We start from the raw sequence: 21,627 nt of genomic DNA on the forward strand, positions 1-21,627 counted from the left end.
GACTCTGCCATTGACACCCTCGCGCCGCGATTTTGACACCAAAAACCCTCCCGAAGCCATGGCGGCCAGCGGCAATGTGGTGCACATAAATTTGTTTAAAAAATTTGTCACCGGAAAACTGGAACCAGGCCGGGCCAGGCCTGGTGCCGGGTGTCGGGTGCACCACTTTACATACTATCTGGCCGTTTGCCGTGGCTGCTGCTGCTGCTGCTGATCCCTCCGGGTGTGGCTCGGTGTTGGAGCGGTTTTTTTTCCCAGTTCCCACTTTTCGCGGAACCACTACCCAAGAAGCGGGCCCCGAGGAGCGCGCCAGACTGACACGACTAATGGGACCTCACCCATCACTCGCAAGGCCCGACCCGATCGTATCGCACCGCGGGAAGGAAGTGCAGGGCTGCACTTTGGTGCCCGGGCCTCGTTTGTGGATATTATTTATGATGATCCTGGACCAGGGGCCGGGGCCTCCGAGAGACGGAAATGGCTCATATGCTCAAATGATTATTCCACTTCGAAAGACATGAGGGCTAACCGACAGCGATAACGAGCGTGATACTTATGGGTCAGAAAGTGCAGTGCAGTGCAGCGTGCACCGAGTGCACCGCTGCCAGCCGCCACCATAGTTCACACCGCCGTGGCATCTTTTGCTTGTTCCGGAGAACGGGCCACTTGGAACGTAACTTGCCGTGCCTTGTGCCCTCTCAAGTGCCCTTGGCGGACGGATCGAGCGCCCGAATGGAATATGAAAATGAAACGGAAAACAAATTTCACAAACATTAAAAACCCGCTGATTTCTAATTTGATCTCGATGTTTATGACTCTCGAGGTGCGCCTTTAACGCTGGTTAGGGTGGCCAGATTTTATTTGCATATTCAGCATCGTACGCGATATTTGCGTGCTAGAGCTGCAACCTAAAAGATATTATTTAGAGAGTAAAAGGAAATAGTAACAGCAAAAGTAATGCTGAGACTGATATTCACAGCATTAAATTAAGCATTGAAATAGTCAAAGTGGGCATCAATTGAGCTCTAGTTGAGATTATATAAACTCAAATTGTAACTTTAGTATTAAACGACCTAAAATGAAAATGGGAATACCATAGCCAGTTGCCGTAATAGAACCTCGAACCCGAAGACCTGTGAACGCCCGAACGTGGAACCTATCCTTACACAATATTCATTGCTCTGTTGAAGGATTTGTTTCCAAACCCCATTTACATATTGATTCGGTTACTCGATGCACACAGTTCCAACCGCACACCGGTCGCGCCATAAACTCGTCACCTCGTAATCGGGTCACGGGCACATCACTTTCGGGAAATTGTGTTACCAGCGGCAGGGATTTCGATAACTTCGTTCACTTTTCACGCCGCACCAGCAACCGGAAACGAGCGTAACCGGGCCGCAAACATAGGCGGAGGCCTCCGGCGGATTCGTTATTAGCCTTCGTTTCCGCCACTGGCAGCGTGTGTGCCACCAAATGCATTTCGTGTCCTGTCACGTCGCCTGGTGCCCTAGCCGAGGCCTGCATTTTTCTCACACCCGCACAGCAACCTCGTCCAGGGCCGGATATTAGAGTGCTAAATTAGGATGTGACCCCTTCGGAGGCATCCGAATGCTGTTCGGGCTGCTGGTGCCGTCCTTGGGGAATAGTAAATTATGGAATCCGAGATTCATTTGCTCTCTCGGTGTGTTGTGTTTGGTTGCCTTCCGAAAACAACTCAACGCAAGGACTCCCCGCCGTGGCGCAGTAACAACAGAGTGTTTTGTTCGGAACTGAATTCGGGGGACAAAAAAAGTGGAAACAAACAACGCTCGGGTGAAATTAACGACATGTTGATCCTGTGGAACCGGTGGGCTTCCACGGATTTCGATGCACGAAAAGCCGAAATACGAACCCCTGGAGAGAGACCCGGCGATGCGCCAGCGCTGCAACCGGAGACGGATGTTGCTGCGGACCACGCGCAACGCTGCTGCAGCTGTCAGCCTTAGCGCCCTCGGACGAGAATGCTGCTGGAACCGTCTGGAGCTGCAGTCTGGAGCTGGAACTCTGGGTGCCTCTGACTAAATGCCGACACTTTACCGACACGTGTTGAAAATAGTGACTACAAATTTAGCCCTCAAACGCACGCGGACCGAACCTGAGACCGCTTTGCTTCATCCGGCGTCACGGAGTGTCTTGGAATGCTACGCCCCGGGGCGGTGTTTATTTTCATTTCGGGCGAAATCGAGCATTCAAACCCGAAAGAGTGCGTTTCGAAGACGACCCGGGCGGGGGACATCATTGACAACCCTTTTTTTTCTTTCTTCTCTTTGAGACGCACCGAATTGCGGCAAACGTTGGACCCACGACGGGGCGGCTTCGTCTTCGGCACGTCATTTTTATTAATTAGCCGCTGAGTGAAAAATCGGAAAACCCGAGCCCCCATCGACTTTTCCACGACTGAAAATTGTTTTGTCCGCCCCCGTCGTCGCCGACGACGGCAACCGAAGAGTGTAATCTGAGCCGCCGGATGGGACGTGCGGATTGATGGTTCTGACGGCTACCGGTAAAACAAACCTCTTCACGGTGCCCTCGGCACGTCTTCAACTTTCGTCACATTTTTCACGCGGCGTCGGCGACGGCCACGATTTCACTTTCCTTTCCGTGAGGCTCACAGGTTGACAGCGGCCGAAATGGGGTGGCCGGAAAAAAGGGGTAAATTGTCGTCGTCGTGATGCGGAGGGCACGCCAGAAGTTAAGTGGATAATGGTGCTGCGTAGATTATGACAGCGATATGTGCTCCGTAGCATCATAGGCCACACCGGATGGCACCGTCCCGTGATGGGCTGTCGGAGATGCTTCATTTCGTTTTCTGCCGCCGCTCACAAATGCGCCGAACGTGTGTGCAGATGCAGCAACGCACTCTCGAAACCAAATCCCTCGAAGGTTGTTATCGGCGCCATAAAAAATTAGTCTTCGTGATAGCACGATCGTGGGGAAGATGGAAAATGTGTGGCACTTTACTGGGACATTCGGAATGGAAAAGGTGTTTTGGGTTACATCGGATCGCGCGTGGAAAGTGTTTCACGTTACTTTCACGCTTACGCCAAGGAATGCTCATAAATTGTGCTGCACGCTCATCAATTTAACGTTTTTTTCTCGGGGGAATATAATTGTGACAATATTCTTCTCTGGCCGAAATTCCATTCTCTTTTTTACGGGATTTTGTTGAGGTTTTTTGCATGTTTGATGCGCATGTTACAAAAAGCTGTTAAATAATTGTAAATAGTGAATGATGGTGTAAAGCTGCACCTTGTCCTTAATTCAACCTGTTGTTTATAACCAACCAGAATGTTTATCGTATTACAGACATCCTTTGAAGGATGTCTGCAGCACAACAGATATTGTGTCAGACAAAGAGCTTCATTTTCTATGGCTATGGCAAAGGCTATGTTACCAATTTAATTAGACAAAGGGTTAGTGATGTTCAGCAATATACCATAAGCGTAGAGCATAAGCATATGAGAGAAGAACACCGAATTTGGTGTCAGCATTGGCCAGAAACTCACTCTTGGTTACAGCTCTGCAGCACCTTATCTCGATGCCAAGAAGAATAGTGAAGGTGTTGTAACGTTGGGGAATTTAAAGGACTGTTATAGCGGAGTTAAAAACGCATAATTAGAGCAGATGCTTCATGGGAACATTGCTTTACAGATAAACCCAATTACGGATTTCCTTGGGAGTGGTTACTCAGCACATCTCATGACTCTATCAACCTCGTGGTCTAATATTGACCCAATACATGAGTGAAGGTAGCTCTAAGCTCAAATCCTCTATAATTAAATTTCATAGAACTGTCTAACATTCTTAGCTCGACTTTCGGGAACAAAACACTCGAACAACAGGAAACGAACAACAGGTACTACTAATATACTAAAAAAGTCTTTAATGATGATCGTGATGCTCCTTCTTGACGTTCACCCAAACCTTCACCGGCACATGTTTGTGCACAATGTACGGTTTTTCCACCTTGTACGGGACGGGCTTTTCAATTTTCACCGGAACCGGCTTCTCGACCTTGATGAATTCCTTCTTGTGCACCTCGACCTTGTGCGGCACCTTCACCTCGTACGGCTTGTCGACGTGTATGATCTCGTGCTTCTCCACGACCACCGGAAACTTCTTCTCCACGTACACCGGCACCACCTTCTCGGTGTGCACGGTGAACGGAACCTTGACCGGCACCAGGACCTTCTTCTCGACCGTCACCTTGTACGGCACCGGAACTCGTTCCGTCACGGTGACGTACTTGATTTTCTGCTTGTGCTTCTCCTCCTTCTTCTTGTGGCCACCGTCATCGTCGCCGTCGTGCACTTCCGTTGCCTCCAGGTGCACCTCCTTGATCGGGTGATGATGATGCTCCTTGTGGTCGTGTTCCTCGAAGCCACCGTCCAGAAAGTCATGACCATCACCTCCGTCGTCGCCACCACCGCCGTGGCCGTGACCGTGCTTTTCTTCACCACCAAAGTCGTGGTCGAAGCCACCGTGATGTCCACCGAAGCCACCGTCTTTACCGTGGTTGAACCCCGATCCGAAACTGTACTGTCCGTGAGTCAGATCCGCGTGCCCTCCGAACTCGTGTCCGGAACCTCCCAGCTCGTGGTGGTGACCTTCTCCGTGGGTGAAACTTTGATGCCCTCCCAGCTCGTGCTGTCCACCACCACCGAACTCCTGCCCGTGGTGCTCCTCATGGTGACCTCCGAAATCCTGATGTCCTCCGCCGAACGTATCCTTGCCACCGAACGCATCTTCATGCCCCCCGAACGCTCCTTCGGGACCTCCGAAGTCTCCGACCTCATGGCCTCCGAACCCTGCTTCGTGTCCACCGTGGTGGACGTACTCCTGGTGTCCATGGCCGGTGGCAAACTTGGCAAACTCTGCGCCGTGATCAAAGTGTCCAAAGTGACCGTCCAGTGGTTGCCAGCTGTGGTAGTCCTCGTGCGTCGACTCGAAGTGTCGCAGACCCTGCGTTGTGGCGTGTCCATGCTGGTGTTCCTGCTGCTGCTGCTGGTGACCCCCGTCCGAACCGTATCCTTCCAGACCGCCATCGCCGCCATCAGCCCTCGCCATCAGCCGAGAGTGCATCGGGGCAAAGAAGTGACTCCAACTGTGCCGCTGGCCAAGCACTTTACTCCGCCACGCCGTGGAGTCAGTAGCATTGGCCACTCCGACCAACGCCACCGCCAGGGATGCAATGTAGAAAACCTAACGAGTTCCAGGGAATGAGCTGCGATTCCTTTCGAAGATTCGGGTCGGATGGCTTACCTTCATTTTTGGTTGCTGAACACCTGACAACCTGGAGCGCGAAAACCGAACTGATGCCTCCGTGGTGGCCAGAGACGCGTTTTATAATTCAACTGCCACCCCGTTTTCTGCTCCCAGGTGGCGGTGTCACATGAGCTGCCCCAACTCTGGCGCACTGCTTTCCAGGCCAGGGCATTTGTTGAGCCTCATTTGTCATCGCTTTCCATGTGCCGCCGCCGGAGAGAACCGGGAAGTGAGGTTAATGCGGATCCGCATGCCATTCGCTAGACTTAACTCAATTTGCTCCACGGCGCATTAGTTGCGTACAGGGTTTTCGGTGGGGCTAGGGGCGCTGTTCCCCAGCATCGTCGTCGTCGGAACACTCCGATGCAGGTGCAAAATCGGAAAAATTAGATCACTCTCTCTCACTGTCTCTCTCCCTGTCTCTGTGTTTGTCTTCGAAAAACATCGAAGCATTTCACCGATTTAGGACTACGTAAGAGACGTCCGTTCGGGGGTTTCGATTTTTGGACCACGGGAAAAAGGGAGACAGAAAAAAGCGGTGGCCACTAAATAAATGGAGTGATTGGCCGGGAAATCCCGTTGCGCGTTGCGGCGTGTTGGTTCTGCCGCGGGAGCCCGGAGTCGGGCGCTGGAGAGTTTCGCTTTGGCCACCCTAATCCTTCGCGGTTGCGTAAGTTATTGTTCGATTTTTTGGAGCGGTTTGATGCCAAAAAGTGGGGCGGTTGATGCTGCTGCCGGTGACGTTGGTGATGACGATGATGATGTGGTAATGAGGAAGCCTAATTCGTCAGTACATTTGCATAACATCTTTGGATCGTGGAGAGGATGGATGATTGATGAGCGTCTTTTAGTTGGAAGCTCACCATTAACGATCAAACAGTGATCACTATTTGCATAATGTTTCACCATCGACGGATTAGCTTTTGGCTAATTTAGCCACATTATATCATTATTCTACTGTTGATTAGGGAAGTGTTGTTTTCTTGAACGATTCCCAACGAAGACCTGGCTGGCTGAACTAGGCATTTAGCTAGTCCCGACACTAGTCGCACTTGAGCTTCTAAGCGGCTACTCAAACCGGAACTCAATCCGCCAGCCGAAGCTTCCTGTTTCCGTGGGACACTTGATAAACTCCAGTGCTCTCCAGAAGTGCCTTTAATGTCTAGACTAGTGAGTTTCAACGGTCCAACTCAGCAGAAGGTCCAGAAGGATTAGGTGTTCGTGCGGACCACTGTTTACCGATCGGGGTAGGTTGACGGGCGGGGGGCGCTTTAGCCAATATTGACCGATTCCCGCTGTGCACCCGTGCGTGTGTGTGTTCGCCCCCCGGCCCGATAATACGCATCAATAATGTACGAGGGCCCGCACCGGAAGTTGGCTTTTCCCAATCGCCCGTTGATTGACTTCCGGTGGCCGGCGGCCGGCGGCTAATCTCTTTCGTTGTCGTCGTCGGCGTCGCGGCACGGCGCGAATTAGTCGGTGCGGTGCAAATCGATCGGATAAATAGTGCCAATAACTGGCACCAGAGGCCCGGGCCGGTAGCGGCGAAGGTGGCGAAAGTGGCCTCAAAGTCCAGAAGTCCCTCTCTCGAACTAGGAGGGACACCGGAGTGTCGACTTCAGGGCGCTCCGATGCGGCGTTAATTAATTTCTAATTTCCATAAGTGAATTATCCTTTTAACATCATTACCGGGCGACATTAGAGGGCGACTAACTCTCTCTCTCTCGCTGGCCGGTGTCAGCTGCCCCGAGTGTGTGTCCGCGTGTGTTGTGCGAACACCACTGGAGATTTGCCGGTCCTGCTCCGTGAGTTTGATTTGATTTCAAGGATTTCACTCATCAAACATTCAGTGGCCTTCCGGTCCGAGGATCGTCCCGTGCAAATCGTTCGATTCACTTCCGTGAAGCGCCGCGGCTCGGTTGTTTGTCTTGGCTCCGTGACTATTGTGACAGCGACATCGGCAAACAATGTCGGCACCAATTATGGCGCGACGCCCCGCGGATTGATTGGGCTGGGCTGGGCCGGAAGCGTGATAGTGTGACTATCGAGGCCCGCCGGGGGTTAGACGATACTGTTTCCGGCTTTCCCGGCACACCGGAAACTGCTACTGAACGAGCATTAAGCATTGATTGTTTATTGTGCTGTGCTGCGTGGTCAAACATGTGCAACTTTTCAATCACTTTGATGTGTTCCATTCTTAAGAATATAATTTTCACCATTATCGCGGAGTTTATCACCGGGAATCCGCAAGTCGACCGCAATTTGTTGATTCTAATTGCCTACCTCAAATTGTAGCGATCTTGACTGAGGATCTTCCTTTGATCTAGTCACCTTCGGTTTGCTGCAAAAGCGGAGTGTGTCGGTTTGAATGCGCTCGTCTCCAAGCGTCGTCAGCGATCAATGAATAATCTGATCAAAGGTGCGTTCGTTAATGCGTTTTGTAAGTAGTACAAATATGTAAGTCTCGACTGAGGATTTCATGTCGATCAAAAGTTAAATCACTTTTACGCGGCGTTGAATCATAAATTTAATTTCTTCTTTCAGAACTCTGACGTCGGAATCCTTCGCCATTTGACGCTGTGCCGGAAAGCGGAAGGCTCCGTTCTTGGCGTGGCGTAGAGTTGAGACTCACTTCTCATCTCAGCGAAAGAAGCTCCTAGTGGTAGTGTTGTTGATCAGTTCGTGTGTTTTTGTTGCAGCGATTAGTTTATAGCAAAAATTTCGATATTATCCAATCGCTGATTGGATGTGATTTGTTTAAAAAATGGTTGATACTGAAATGGGTGTCAGCGTCAGATTTTAGTGTTCTAATGAAGGTTCAAATTGAAACTCTTTAGAGAGTGAGCAATAGTGTTCTGTGGAGCAATGAGTTGCGCTGTTCAACTTTCTTTGACGCACGGTAATTGTCAGGTAAGTCGATTTCTCAATCTTCATCCCGTAATGTAACTGTAAAAGCATTGAGTCATGAGGATTATAGCGCATAAAGATAAGGCTGATATCACCACTTTCACTTACGCCACTTAAAGTTCGCAATAAACTTTTAATTACAACTCTCCGTTTTGTAGCCACAGAACCCGACCAACGATCCGCTAATGTGTTCTGTCACTTGGAGCCAAATTGAAACAATATGCAAAATGGCTGCATGTGCAGGGCAATAATTCACGGGCATGGCCCCACCAGTGTGGCATGTGTCGAAAACATAAGGCTTAAGACCTGACTTCTCTGGCACAACGGTAAAAGCTTTTAACAATTATGAAAACGTCACCCGGCACGGGCCGAGCTTTTAAAGTGCTCGGCGCTCCAGTCCAGGTCGCCGGGAACGGGGGGTTGGACTCCGAATAAATCATTGCTATCTTAATTAAGCTCGCTGGTAGTTAATTTTCGACTCGCACTGCTCGATTTCTGTTCTAATTATGCACACCCTCCCACTGGGAGGGGTGGGATGGCATCGGGTGCATAACTGCACCACATCGGTGCCGGCCTTCCACACACACACACACATACCGATGATCGGTTGATAAAATATTTATTCAATTAAGCTTTTAAAGGGCGCCATCGAAAATTTCCATAAATCATTGAACACTTTTCACACGCCGACACCGCCCAGGCTCAGGTTCCGAAGCCGGGACCTGGACCGGGTGCTCGGAACATACCGAATCGGTTAACCATACAGTCCCTGCTCTCGTTCTTGCCCTGCTTTGCAGGGCTCTTAATTATTAAGATTAAGTGTAGTGCTTCTCTCACACAGACACACAAACACATACTGACCGATGAGCGATGGCCATAAATGGGCGTAGAAACCGGACCAAAAGAGGGAGCCCAATCTTGAGCCCTCTTCTCGAGAGCCCCACATTCGCCACGGGACCGGGTTCGAGCAGACTCCATCAGCCGTTGTTCTAACTTCTCTCCAAGGAGCGAGCCCACTTCGTTACGGCTCCATGGTTCGGCAGACAGATTTTTCCGTTAATTAAAACATCAAAAATATCTGATGACCATTGCGAACCAATTATCACTCGCTCCGGCTCGGGTGCGCGCCCTCGGGTGATCGAGTGAAGCGGATCATTTTTAACCCTCGAATGGGTGAAGGACACGCCGCAAAAAAGGGCCACCACCACCACACACACGCGAAGGCCTCTCTTGCTGCTTCTGGCGTTCTGCTGGCGCGATCGCGATCGACGAGGCTCGACGATGAAGATGTGATACACTTTGTAATTATCTGGCCACAGGTCCGGCGACCGGAGCGTGACCGAGCAAATCCTATCCACCCGGGAACGCGGATTGGGACGCGCTCGGATCGCGTTTGAGTTATTGGTTTCTGTAATCAACTTTTTCTCAGTTGTTATGGGAACACAACTGCGCCCCAATCGAGCGCCCGGCGCAAAGCGCATGATTGATCGCTGTCTGGCCCGGGATCGGGACGATCGTTGGTCCGTGATGCTCGCGATGTCGATGGCTGGCCGCCAGCCATCGTGTATCGTGTATTATGATGGTATAAACGTTTCGAATTAAATTGACCAACGACCAACGATCAGCGATCTCGGTGCTCGGTGCTGCCTGTGGGCCGTTCGTTAACTCGGGGTGGCTCCGTGCGTGGCCTCGGACAGCCATATTAATGGGTAATGGATCGGATGTAATTCGTCAGTCAGAAATCGGTAGCCATGTTTGCCTTATGAAGACGTCGGGGCGCACAAAGCGGAACGGAGCGGTTCTGGCATGACAATGACAGCAGCAGCCGGCTCTGTGCGGGTCGATTTTATGCTCATTTTTCTATCCAATCGTAAATCCAAAACGATAGAAATGTGAGTACCAACCCAAGATGTGCGGCATGCAGCTGAAGTCATCGTTTCCCACGGCGTGATGCAATGCGCCTAACCCCACAGAGCACGGCGGGCGAAGCGAAAATTAAATTTAATGAAAAAATAACACACCTTTTGGAACCGTTTTCCTTTGGATTGTTTTTTATTTCTTCTTCTCCCCTGCCCCGTGTGTTTCGCTTCACCTTCAAAACTCGTTAAGGAGGTCGCTTCGGGCCGGAAAACTCTATTAACCGTGCAGAGCTGGGGTTAACGTTGCCAGCAAGGATAAGGCTTCTAATGTTTATGCAGATCCCGAGCAGACGTAAGAAAGTTTGCCCTCCGCTCGATTCACTGGAACGGGGCCGGCACACATGAGGATTACGTTATGAGCTGCCTAGATCCGGGGATGGCCTGGTAATCCAGGCCATCAGCTTCTTGGCCGGCAGCGGGGAGGTCTAGTTTCGTTCTGGCCAGCAGAAGCGCACAATATTGGTGGGCTTTAAAAGAAAGTGCATCCGGATAAAATGGAAACAGATTGTAACGTCCCGAGCAGTGTTTATTGCCTGCTTTTTTTAAGAACAGCCAGTTTACAGCCGAAAACATTACCACTTTTGTGTGAGAAAAGTGGTAATAAAATTACAAAGAAAATGTAGTAAAAAAAGTCGTGAACTCTCTTTACACATTCGCTTACGCGGTGGCCTTCAGCGTGATGATGGTGTACGTAATAAAAAGGATGCGATAAAGAACAACGGAGTGCCCGTTTTGGGTCCTGATCATGTCCTGCGAACGAAATGGTTATTACGGCACATAAAATCAGGTCTCCGATGGTAAAACTCAAACCTCGGACAGATGTTGTCTCGGAAGTGTACGCATGTCATAGAACGGGTCTCGCTTCCCGAGGCCATCAGTAATCATCAGTTCTGCCCGATTCATTCGCTAAACGCAGGGATGGAGAATTTTAATTAATATTTGTTTGGCTCGAGAGGCCTCACTCTTCACCGGCTGGCGTTTCCACCGAATTACCATGTCATCTGCTGCTCGAGCATGATGCACCGGGGCCGCCACGGTCACGGCCAAATCGAAACTCGCGCCTGCAGCAGCAGCAGCGATGCACTGGCGCAACGCACCTTCGGAACCGATGCAGGCCTCACGGCCTCGATGGGAATTAAATTAACCACTAATACCGGTAGCTAAACGATTTTCTCATAGAATTTTACGGTCGCGGCATATGTTTCGGCCGGCCGGGGCTTCCGTGCGTTCCATGAGGGTGGTTTGCGCTGGAGTGGGACCACCGTCAGTCCGGGTGAGGCTGGTTTACTTTCCCTACCAGGCGCGGCACAACATCAGTCACTTCATCATCATCATCAGCACGGCGGACGGCAGCATAAACTCTTCAGTGAGCTGAGAAGATCGAGAGAACCCTCGGATCGAACGTTGACTTGCAACTTTTGTCGACCGCCGGCGTAGCCATGAAGTGATTTGCCTTGAGAGGCCACAACGGGGAAAGAAGAAGGATCTCGAAGCACGGTCGCTGTCGCTGGAGGTGGGAACATTTTCACCCGCATGCCCCAGCCGGAAGGCTCGAGCCCGGTTCGGGACCTCGAGCTGCCACACGGCAAATCAATTTCAACCCGTTTTGCGTCCAATTGAATGTAAAGCGCGCACCTTATGCTGCCTTATTTTGTTGGCTGCCGGCTTTTGCCTTCTTTTCGTTTCCATTTTTGAGGAATTTACTCTTCAAAGCGATCGCGGTAAGCGATCGTGTAATGCTTGAATTGCTTATTATGGTGCGCCTAAATGTAGGCAATATTTAGCCCTATATTATGCAACTTGACAGAGTAGACATTGGTACGTTCTCCTGTTGCATTGTTTCAAATTTTATAGAGTGATAATGTTAATGTCCAAAGAACCCAAATATGTTTCATCAATTTCCAGGCCCTCTACAAATATGTTAACGGGATGAACGTCTCTTCTGCCGCCATTTCCCATCAAAAGCACGCTCGGGAGGGCGAGGAAATTTTTCGGCAATATCAAATGGAAGTGAAGAACCGTGAAGCCGTCAAGTGGCTGCACGCTTCCACGGTGCGCGCACTCGAGCCGCGTCGAAGAAGGGACGCGGTGCGGTGGCTTGAAGAACCCGCGCTTCCCGCGCCCAACATACCACGGCGGCTACCTGTTTTCGGGTGCCGGCTGCTGCCGCTGCTTAGAAACGGAGCACCACCACCACCTTCAACGATCGTAACACCTTGCCGTTGCCCGCGGGAGGTCTTGGAGCGATTGGACGCGGTTCGCGGCCTGTCGAGGGAGGCCTTCGCCTCATTCGATCGAATGCCTTTGCCATTTGGAAATTAATTTACCGAATATCAAATGATGTGTTGGGCCACACTTTGGTCCCGGGGGAAGCACCGTGCTGAGCGTTCCTCCGTGTGCCGGGTTTTTTTTTTTTGGTTTGGTGTCCACGAAATGAATCAACACAAATTGGGAAGCGTTCGTTCCGGAATTTGGTGCGTTCTCGAGGCGGCCCCGAAAAGGTTATTCGTCTCATATTTTATCAGTTTCACAAACAATGCAAAAATATTTCACACGCATAAATGCGAACCACGAAAGGCCATCGACGAAAATCGATTTCTCGATTGATATCAGGCCGATCAACAATTTATATTGTTTTGCAGCAGCCCCGGAACAGGTTTTCGGGAACGTATTACCTCTTCGGGCATTAAACGCACTGACCGCGGCGTGGCCGCATCATTTTTGGGGAGGTGCAGAGCCCAGCCCGCGCAAACCAGCATTTCATCCTCAGGTGCCAATAATAGCTAGCGTACCGTAGAGTCCTACAATCCACTGGAGTCTACTCCTATGCCAGTAGTATCCTCCAGCTCGAGAAGCGGAGTCGAATGCAGCGCCTAGAAGCCCGTGCATCGCAGAGAACCATTCTATCTAGCCGTTGCGAAATTCAACGAAGAAGCCGAATCGTTGTTACTAACGGCCAACGAAACTGGGGCAATAGAGGACGCTCACCTTACGATCGTCAAAACAATCATCACCTGACTTGCTGTTACCAGCGGCCAACGACGACAATGCGACGCCAGACGACAATGCGTGTAACGATATTGAGAATTGCGCAACCGCGACGGCAGCGACTGGCCCATCGATCACCGAGAACGGCCCGATCGACAAAACGCAACGCCATCACACGCGGGACCAAAACTGGAGCAAACGAAGTCGATGATCCCCGATCATCAAAACCACGCCACACTCGACCTACGCAGCCACGAACCCCACGATGACGTTAACTGATGCCACCGCCAAACGGGAGCCGTGGGCCCACAGTCGCTTGACCGAGTGAGCCCATTGCGACACGAGACGGAACTTATGCGGCAGCGTGCATCGTCGGCATTTTCGTCACCACCGGGCAAGTGCGCCGATCGCACCGCGCCGGCTTAAGAACCCGAGGAACGAAGCGCATGGATCATATTGCAGTATCAGCTGTAAACAGCGACTCGCCGACCGGCTGACCGAGAACGCGTTGGACGACGAGGAAAGAGGGGCGACGTACAGAAAGAACTAGGTCACCGCGACGATATGGGGAATTGAGCAATCGCGACAATGACGAGCGCGGCGCGATGCAGCTGACCGCAGGTAAACCCGGAACTGACCGGGACAACAATACAACGGAAGGATTGAACAGCTGAGAACAGCGCGATGTGCGCCGGACTAGGTCAAGCTTTTCGTAAGGGAGTAAGGCGTTAGAACGAGAGGGGCTTAATAACGTACGCGTGTACTGGGAGCGACCCAAATTATTGTGAGTTTATATATATAATAAAATTGACGGGACACCAGGGATTGGTCAGAGAGACGGCAGACAGTCAGTGGCTGATTCGGAGTCGGAGTCAGTGCTGGCTGTTGGATTGTTAAGTTGAACCCTCGAGGTGTAATAGCGTTTATTCGACTTAGGTTCGTCAGTCCGCCCAATTGTTTCGGAAGTAAGTATTTTCCACTTCGGGAAATATTGCGAGGATCGAGAGTCCTTACGGAAGGTCCTTCGCAGAGGAAATCGTTTCGCTTTTTTTTCGCAAACATTCAGATCATATCTGTGGCCCCGGTCGAGAGATGTTTATTGTGCGTATCGCGTGCTGTCTATCTGTTTGTGCCGGCGCACATAAAATGCGTGCGTTCGTCGCTTGGCGCAATGAAATCTTTACGCAAACAATGAGATCCCCGGTTCTCGGGCTTTACTTCATTTTATGTTTTTAGCCCGCGCTTAAGCGGCGAGCCGCGGGCGGTGCGGACGACGAGTGCGCTTAAATGGGGGAATAAAACAACATATCGCCGGGCTGCTGATAAAACCATTTTCGCCTGATAAAGGGCCACGATGCGCGGCCCTCGAAAAAAAGCAACCGAAAAACAACCCCACCATAAACTCCGCCCGTATGATCGTATTAATCTTTTTTAATTTTGCTCGCAATTAAGATAGTATTAATCTTCCGCGCCCGGAACAATGGCTCGCGGGATGCTCCGATGCGCCAGTGCATCCCGCGGCCAAAAAGTGCATCCCCATTGTTGTGCAATCCATTTCCCCCGAGGCCGGCGGCAGAGGCGAAACGGAGGGCCTCTGCCAGCCAGCCAGAAATCGATCGACCAAAAAGTTTATTATTTGAACAACGGCGAACGGTCGTGATGGTTTCGGAACAAGCGAAAGACACACGGCGGCGGACTCTCATAAGAGCAACAGCAACACACGGAAAAGAAAAACAATCGAAAACTGCTCCAGAGTGCAAGTGCACGCGCTGGGAAGACGCAATCGGCCAGCACGACGACGGCGGCGAAGGTAATAACGATTCCGGGGCGCAACAAGAACGCGATCGCAAGCTTCGAGACGCGCAGGAAGCCAGGAAAGCGAAAATCGAAGATTGAACCGGGCCGGGGACCGTGGCCAGCATCGTTCGCGCTCGCGTTCTTATCGGTTTAATATCTTCATAAAAAGCGAAATTATAAACAATTTAATCAATAAATTATTATACTTTATACTCGATTCCGAGCGCCCGGTCGGTCGGTCGGTCCGTGGGTCGTGTGGTGCCGGGCTGCGGTTTCTGCGGTAAATAATGTTACCCCGCAACCTGGACCTCCGCTCGCTTGTGGCAAAATTTGGAGTCGTTCGAGTTGGTTTTATGAACTGCCAACCCGCCACCCCAGCCCACCTAGGTCCCGTACGACTCCAGCAGGTGGCCCCGGCCCGGGCAAACCCGAAACGATGCTCGCCGTTTCGAAAGCGATTGCATTGCAACAGCCAAAATTATGATTGCGATAAGTGTGGCGCAACGTTTGTTGGGTCCTGGGGGTTGCTGATGGAGTCTCTGGACTCCTTGAACACTTCATTGCACTTTCTTGCGCTGTTTGTTTAGAACCACTTTCCGGGGGCCGGACATCGATCGGTGTGTGTGTGTGTGTGTGTTGATCAAACGACGAATCTTATGCTGCAAGCTATTGTTTTACAACAAACTTTACAAATTGAGTTCCAGCGAACTTTACACACGGAAGGCAGCAAGATATGATGTCTCTTCAAGAGACGTGGCAGAGACCCCAAGAAGGCAGAGCGTCTAAATTGTGTACAATCTTTCAATAAATTTACCGTTCGCCGTTCACCCAACAATGTATCGCACCATCACGATGCACTAGTTTCGAACAAAACGGGCAGAAAAAAGGCACCGAAAGTCCCCACAGACCGTTTAAGTGGCCTTCTGCCCCCTTCTGCCATTGGCGTTCGGGGCACGTTCGTCCCCGGCAACCACCAACCGCGGGTGGATCGGGTTCCGTTATGCAACTCCTTGCCGTGCCGTGCGGGTCGTGAGGTGGGTGCAACATAACGATTCAGCCCCACGCCAGCCAGTGTGCCAGGAGGTTGCCAGTGCTGCGCATCGATGTTGTTAACGGTAATGAAATAATTACTCCACAAAGTTTCGAGTGTTTGCACTGTTTTTTTGTGTGTTTCGTGCAAACGTTTTTCCTGTCAAAGAATATTATCTTCGCCGTGGACGGAAAATGAGTGGATCGTTTATTTTTCAGTTTTTCATGCCAGCTTCGGTCCCACCGTTATGTTTTATCTTTTGGGCGTGGGGTTTTGATGTGCAAAGAGTTTTCTTTTAGGGATGTTAAAAAACTAAGAATTATGGTCGATTTTCGTTGGTATAAGAGTAAGGATTTTGCAAATTTTTTGTATAGTTCTTTAGCTGGAGATAATAGTAAAAGGATTAGTTAAGGCACAAGTAAAGGATGCATTCAAAAACCGTGAAGAGAAGTCCCATGTTATATTTTGACCCACAAATAATTATTATTATTTTTTTTTTTTACTCTTAAAGAACGGGCAGAGCCGTATTTATAACCCACAAATAATTATTATGATAAGAAAACATGGAATAAAACTGCAAAAAAAAACTCTTGCTGCAGAACAACATTTGCGTTTCCCAACCTAAGACTCAAAGGTTAATGTTTAGACCTATCGGCCAAGACAATCATTGGTCAATTACATTACCTCAGCTTGAAGCACCAACCGACATGCACCTGGCGTAATTGAAGTTGTTTAAAAAATCAAACCCCGTAACGGCTGGAGGTCGCCTATCGCGGGCCCGGAATCGTTGAGAAATCAAACGTTACCCACGATACCGTTTGACCCGAATGACTCCGGCCAGCGGCCGGCCAGCCAGCCGGCCGGCCGCCGGCTACATACCAGGGGGAAACCATAGACCCCCCCAGAGCGGCCGCCTCCGCCGTTGCCGCAGTGATAATCCCTTCAATTTAATTAACGTTTGGCGGGCGGAGAATGAATCATTTACCACGCGACATATAATTAGTATCCGACGGTTCCGATCCACTCGGTCCCCACCACCCCCCCTTCCGGCGGAACGGCGGCCCGCTGACCAGTGAGTGAGACCCGCATGAATAAAGCATGCCGCATGGTCTCCGTGGCAGTAATTGCAGGTATTTCTTGCATCATGCAATCACCATTTAATCGATCACAGCGACGGTCTCGGCTCATGAATGGCAAATGAGACCCGGAATGGAATGGAACGGAACGGGCGCGCATCTTTGCGGCCCAATGCTACCGGAGGCTCGCTTTCGCCTGTCGGCCGCCGTTCTTGAAAGACGAGATCGAACCCACAAGATGGCCGCACTGCGGCGCTCCGAGTCTCCCCCAGAGTCTCGCGTGCCGCCCGGCGTATGATGTAACCGAAATTATCTTCAATATTTATGATTTTTCCATCCCGCAAAACGTTTCTAAGACGTGCGCTGCCGTCTTCTCACACGGACTGCGGGAGCTGATACAAAAAAAACCATCGGACGAGGCAACACTGACGGCCTTCTGACGCTGTCACCTCCGGGGGTGGGCCTACGGGACAAGTGAACCGGCGAGCGGTGGCGGTGGCGGGCCGGTGCTGCTAAGAAGCTGTGTGACGGTCCGGCGTGGGACTTAATCTTGCGGGCATTTACGGCAAATTGCAGTAATCGTTTAAGGTCTCTCTTACTCTCTGCACTCTGGGCGCCTACGAATCGGCCAACTTGGGGCAGGGAAAATAAAACACGTAAACGAAACGAAAACGTCAGTCGAAATGGACGACAACAAGAACTACAGACCAAACTCGTGGAGAATCTTTGGTCAAAAGCGGCACTAAACCTCCAAATATTGTCAATTGATTGTTTAATATCCTTCTATAAACATTTTCGTCAAGCATATCTCTTAACTTAATTGCTTTACTTTCTCTGTCCTTTCTCTATTTTACTTTTGTTTTCATACTGTCTGTTTAAATGGTTTTAAAATTTCGAATCTTCTGGTTTTGATTAGAGTTGATTTATTTGAATTATTATGAATTATGTCTGCGGGTCCGATGCACCCACATTGCAGCACACCGGAGCTGCAACTCTACAACTATTCGAACGCCTTCTCTTCGGCCTGACCGCGTAACGGTGTGTGGTGGCCACCCCACCTTTCCGTGTGTGTGTGTGTCTGTTGGCGAGATTGATTTATGTTTGTTTTAAAGCCGTTTTTCCAGTTTTATTACGACGCGCGCGCCAATATTCGTCATGCTGCTGCCGTTCGACTGCGGCGGCCGTAGCTGCTGATGACTGCGGCTCTGACTCCGCAGCTCCGAGGGGCAGCAGCACATCCGCATGGGGGTCACGGAGGCTGCCGCTGCCGTCAGAGAGCAGCCCTCACGTTTGGCGATGATCCGAGCGGCCTCCGAGGACGGTAATCCGTTCGTGTTAACAAGGCACCAGCACCGTTCACCTGGCCCAGGGCTGGCCTTGCCGTAAATTCTGATCGATCCGATCGACACGCCACACGCCGGGCCGTTAGGGCCAGACGAGAGAGGTCCTTTGATTTAGGTTTATGGATAAGCCCATGCCAATTTATGCGATGAACGATTTTGTAGTGGAAAATGCACGACCCTCTCTCTCTCGCTCACTTTGTGTCGCTCGTGGTTCCCTCTTTTAATTAGATACCAATGAACGTCAGCGATGGACCGTGCGGCCCGTAAAGTTGATATTAATTGACGGTTTTATCAAACAGTGCACAGGTAATGATGTTGGCGGAGAGAGGCATAACATGTAAATTCCTCACTGGCAAGGTCGCCGGGTGGGGTCAGGGGTCAAACGAAGTGGATAACTCATGCCGGCCAACATGAAGAGGGCCAGCCCAGCACACGATGGATGAATGAGTAACTCCATTGAAAAATGAAACCCCCAACGCAACAGGATACAGATCTCCGTCGCGTGTTGTGCGGGTCCACCATTGCGGTTTATCGGGCATCATAAAACCAACAAGGGTTGACCTGATATTAGAAATCGTTGCTAAAGAAAACGCCATGAACAATATTAAAAAATAACCAAACTCGATAATGAATAAGTAAGTAGTAAGTAAGCAAGTAAGTAAGTAAGTAAGTAAGTAAGTAAGTAAGTAAGTAAGTAAGTAAGTAAGTAAGTAAGTAAGTAAGCAAGTAAGTAAGTAAGTAAGTAAAAAAATTGAAGAATGAAAGAAAGTTCGTAAAAAAGGTGATTATGTAAAGAAAGAAAATCGAAAACAAAACACTATCTGAAAAGAATTCCAAAGTTAAAGATAAAGCGAACCGTACGTCGCCGTCGTGCTGCCGAAGAGAACGGTTAAGGACATCGACACCGAGCGCCTTCGACGCTATCAGGCTCCCGTATCGAAGGCTTTTAGCATGTTGCATGATTAAATTCAATCTTATCGCTACTTCAACACCTTCTACGTTTCAATCCCCGCTGCCTAGGCCTGGTAGTCCCACCCGAAAAGGGTCCCTCCGGATGCGAAAGAGATCATTGTCAAAATGTATCGAAAGCCTGGTGTTCCCAGGGTGACTCCGTGGAGCGGCTCTTCGGCACAATCGCATCGCACCGTCTAAGGCCTAATTTAAATGTCATACACAGAAAATGCAATTATCTCCTTTTCGCAGGACTCCCCACCGAGGGAGAGTCCCGGTTCCTCCTGTGAACCCAAGTGGCGTTTGCAGTGGCCCCAGTTTGGTGGCCATTTTGCGCTTCTCCCCGACGACCGACTTATCTGCGTGCTTGCCTTTTTTTGTGCTTGTTGCCCAGATTTTGCGTTCCCACTTTGCAGGTCCGAAAACGAAATCGAACGTAGCGGTTGCCGCTTTCCTATCATTCTGCCGGAACGGGAAGACACTTACGCTCTCTCCCTCTTAAACACACACACAGAGCTGGCCAATGACAGCTTAAAACCCAACATCTTAAGCAGCACCGAAAGACGGAACGGAATTGAAATATCTTCAGAGATTAATTTAATCCCGCCAAGAGGGCCGGTGAGATGGCTACATACTTACGGGAGGTAGTCGTTTCGCTTCTTGTTGTTTTTTTTGTGCGCGTTGCGTTGGCCAAAAGTCCTTCCATTTGGCGAACTCCGTTCTCCATTCTCCGTCGCCTTAGTTTTGGCCGGATCGGCTCTCTATTTGCTTTTCGTCTTGCCCCCGGTTTTCCAAAAGGGCAGACTCCGAGGGCGCAAAATGGCGTGCAAAGTAACAACAACGAACCTACGCAAATGGGATAAGCTCACCGGGAAGATGTTCACCGAATCGGTGGGTCGTTCGGTGTGTGTGGAGGGTTTTTTTTTGTTCTTTGGCCAGAACGGACTGCGGAATCGCTGCAAAGTCCTTAACGGCCTTAACTTGCGTTTCAACGGTGGTCGTTTGCAGAAATAATAATAAAGAGAAAACAGACCGAGACCGAGGGCCGGCAGGTCGGAAAACTGTCGGAAAGGGCACTGGCCGATGCCGCCGCCGCTGCCGCCACCGACGACGGCATAATCTGTTTGATTTTGACAATTTAAATAGGGAGATTTCGTTTGCGTGGCGAGTGTTTTTCGATTAGTTTCATGTTGTTTTTTGCCACGTCCGGAGCGGTCCCGCTCCGTTCTACCATCCGTGGCAGGCGAATGTTCTCTCTCTCTTTCAGCGCCAGAGAACGTACCTTTGCTACCTTTTTTGGCCGGAGCTTCTTTTTCGACTTTTGAGGGATTTTTCACGGCTGTGACCCTGGCTTGGTTGCCGTTGGACTCGTTCTGTTTCGACCGTAACGAGGCCGAAGATGGGCTCCACAGCAGCCGGCCACCGGAAAGTCAACCCGGTGACTGTTGACCGACTCGGTGAAGTGCGTGAAGTGATGTGGGATGCGCGTTGAAAGGTTCTCAGCCCAGTTCGAAGCCCCTGGCCCGGGCAGCGGAACATGAATTCCGTCGGGGATTTGACAGCGCACGCAAAAATCGGGCTGCAATCCGGGGTGGGTGAGAAGTCATTCTGACAGCTTGACGTGGCCGCCTGCCGGCCGGCCGGCTTGCTGGCTCTGCGGAGAAGAGATTATTTTTGCTCAATAATGTTTCAATTTGCGTTTCTCGTGCCGAAAAAAGCCAGGCCTGTAGAACAGGAAGAGGTTGTCGTGCTAAATAACCGAAACCAATTGCTAAACGAGCGCCGAATTGAGAGCCGGTAACGAAGGATTAAAATATGGCGCTCGTCCGAACGACGACGAGCAGATTTAAAGTTCAACAGCTTCAGATGGGCCGAATATTCGGCTTCACGAGCACAAGGAAATCGCTGCTCCGTTCGGACACGGTTCTGGACTCTTCCGGCCCGGACTGTTTTGGGGTTTTTATTTGCACGTAATATAACCGAGTGCAGCACCGACGACGACGACGACGACGAGCGGCAGCAGATCGTCACGACCTTAAGGAAGACAAATGCAAGGACAAAGCGTACTAATGGCCCTCTTGTTTCTCCTGCACGTAGCCGTAAAGTAGCAGTTCTGTGTCGGTTTTATGATGCGATTGTTTCGAATCATCATTTGGCACAACTAGTACCTCTCTCTCGGGCCCCGATGACCGAGCGGTGCCTACAACCTTTCACCCCGATGGCCCAATGATTCATACGAGTCTTTCTTTTTTTGTGTGAGCTTAATGTCTTTATGGCGCTATAAAGCATCATCTTCCATTGCAAACCGT

This window comes from Anopheles cruzii, chromosome 2 (genome assembly GCF_943734635.1).
Source record: "Anopheles cruzii chromosome 2, idAnoCruzAS_RS32_06, whole genome shotgun sequence".
Lineage (NCBI taxonomy): Eukaryota > Metazoa > Arthropoda > Insecta > Diptera > Culicidae > Anopheles > Anopheles cruzii.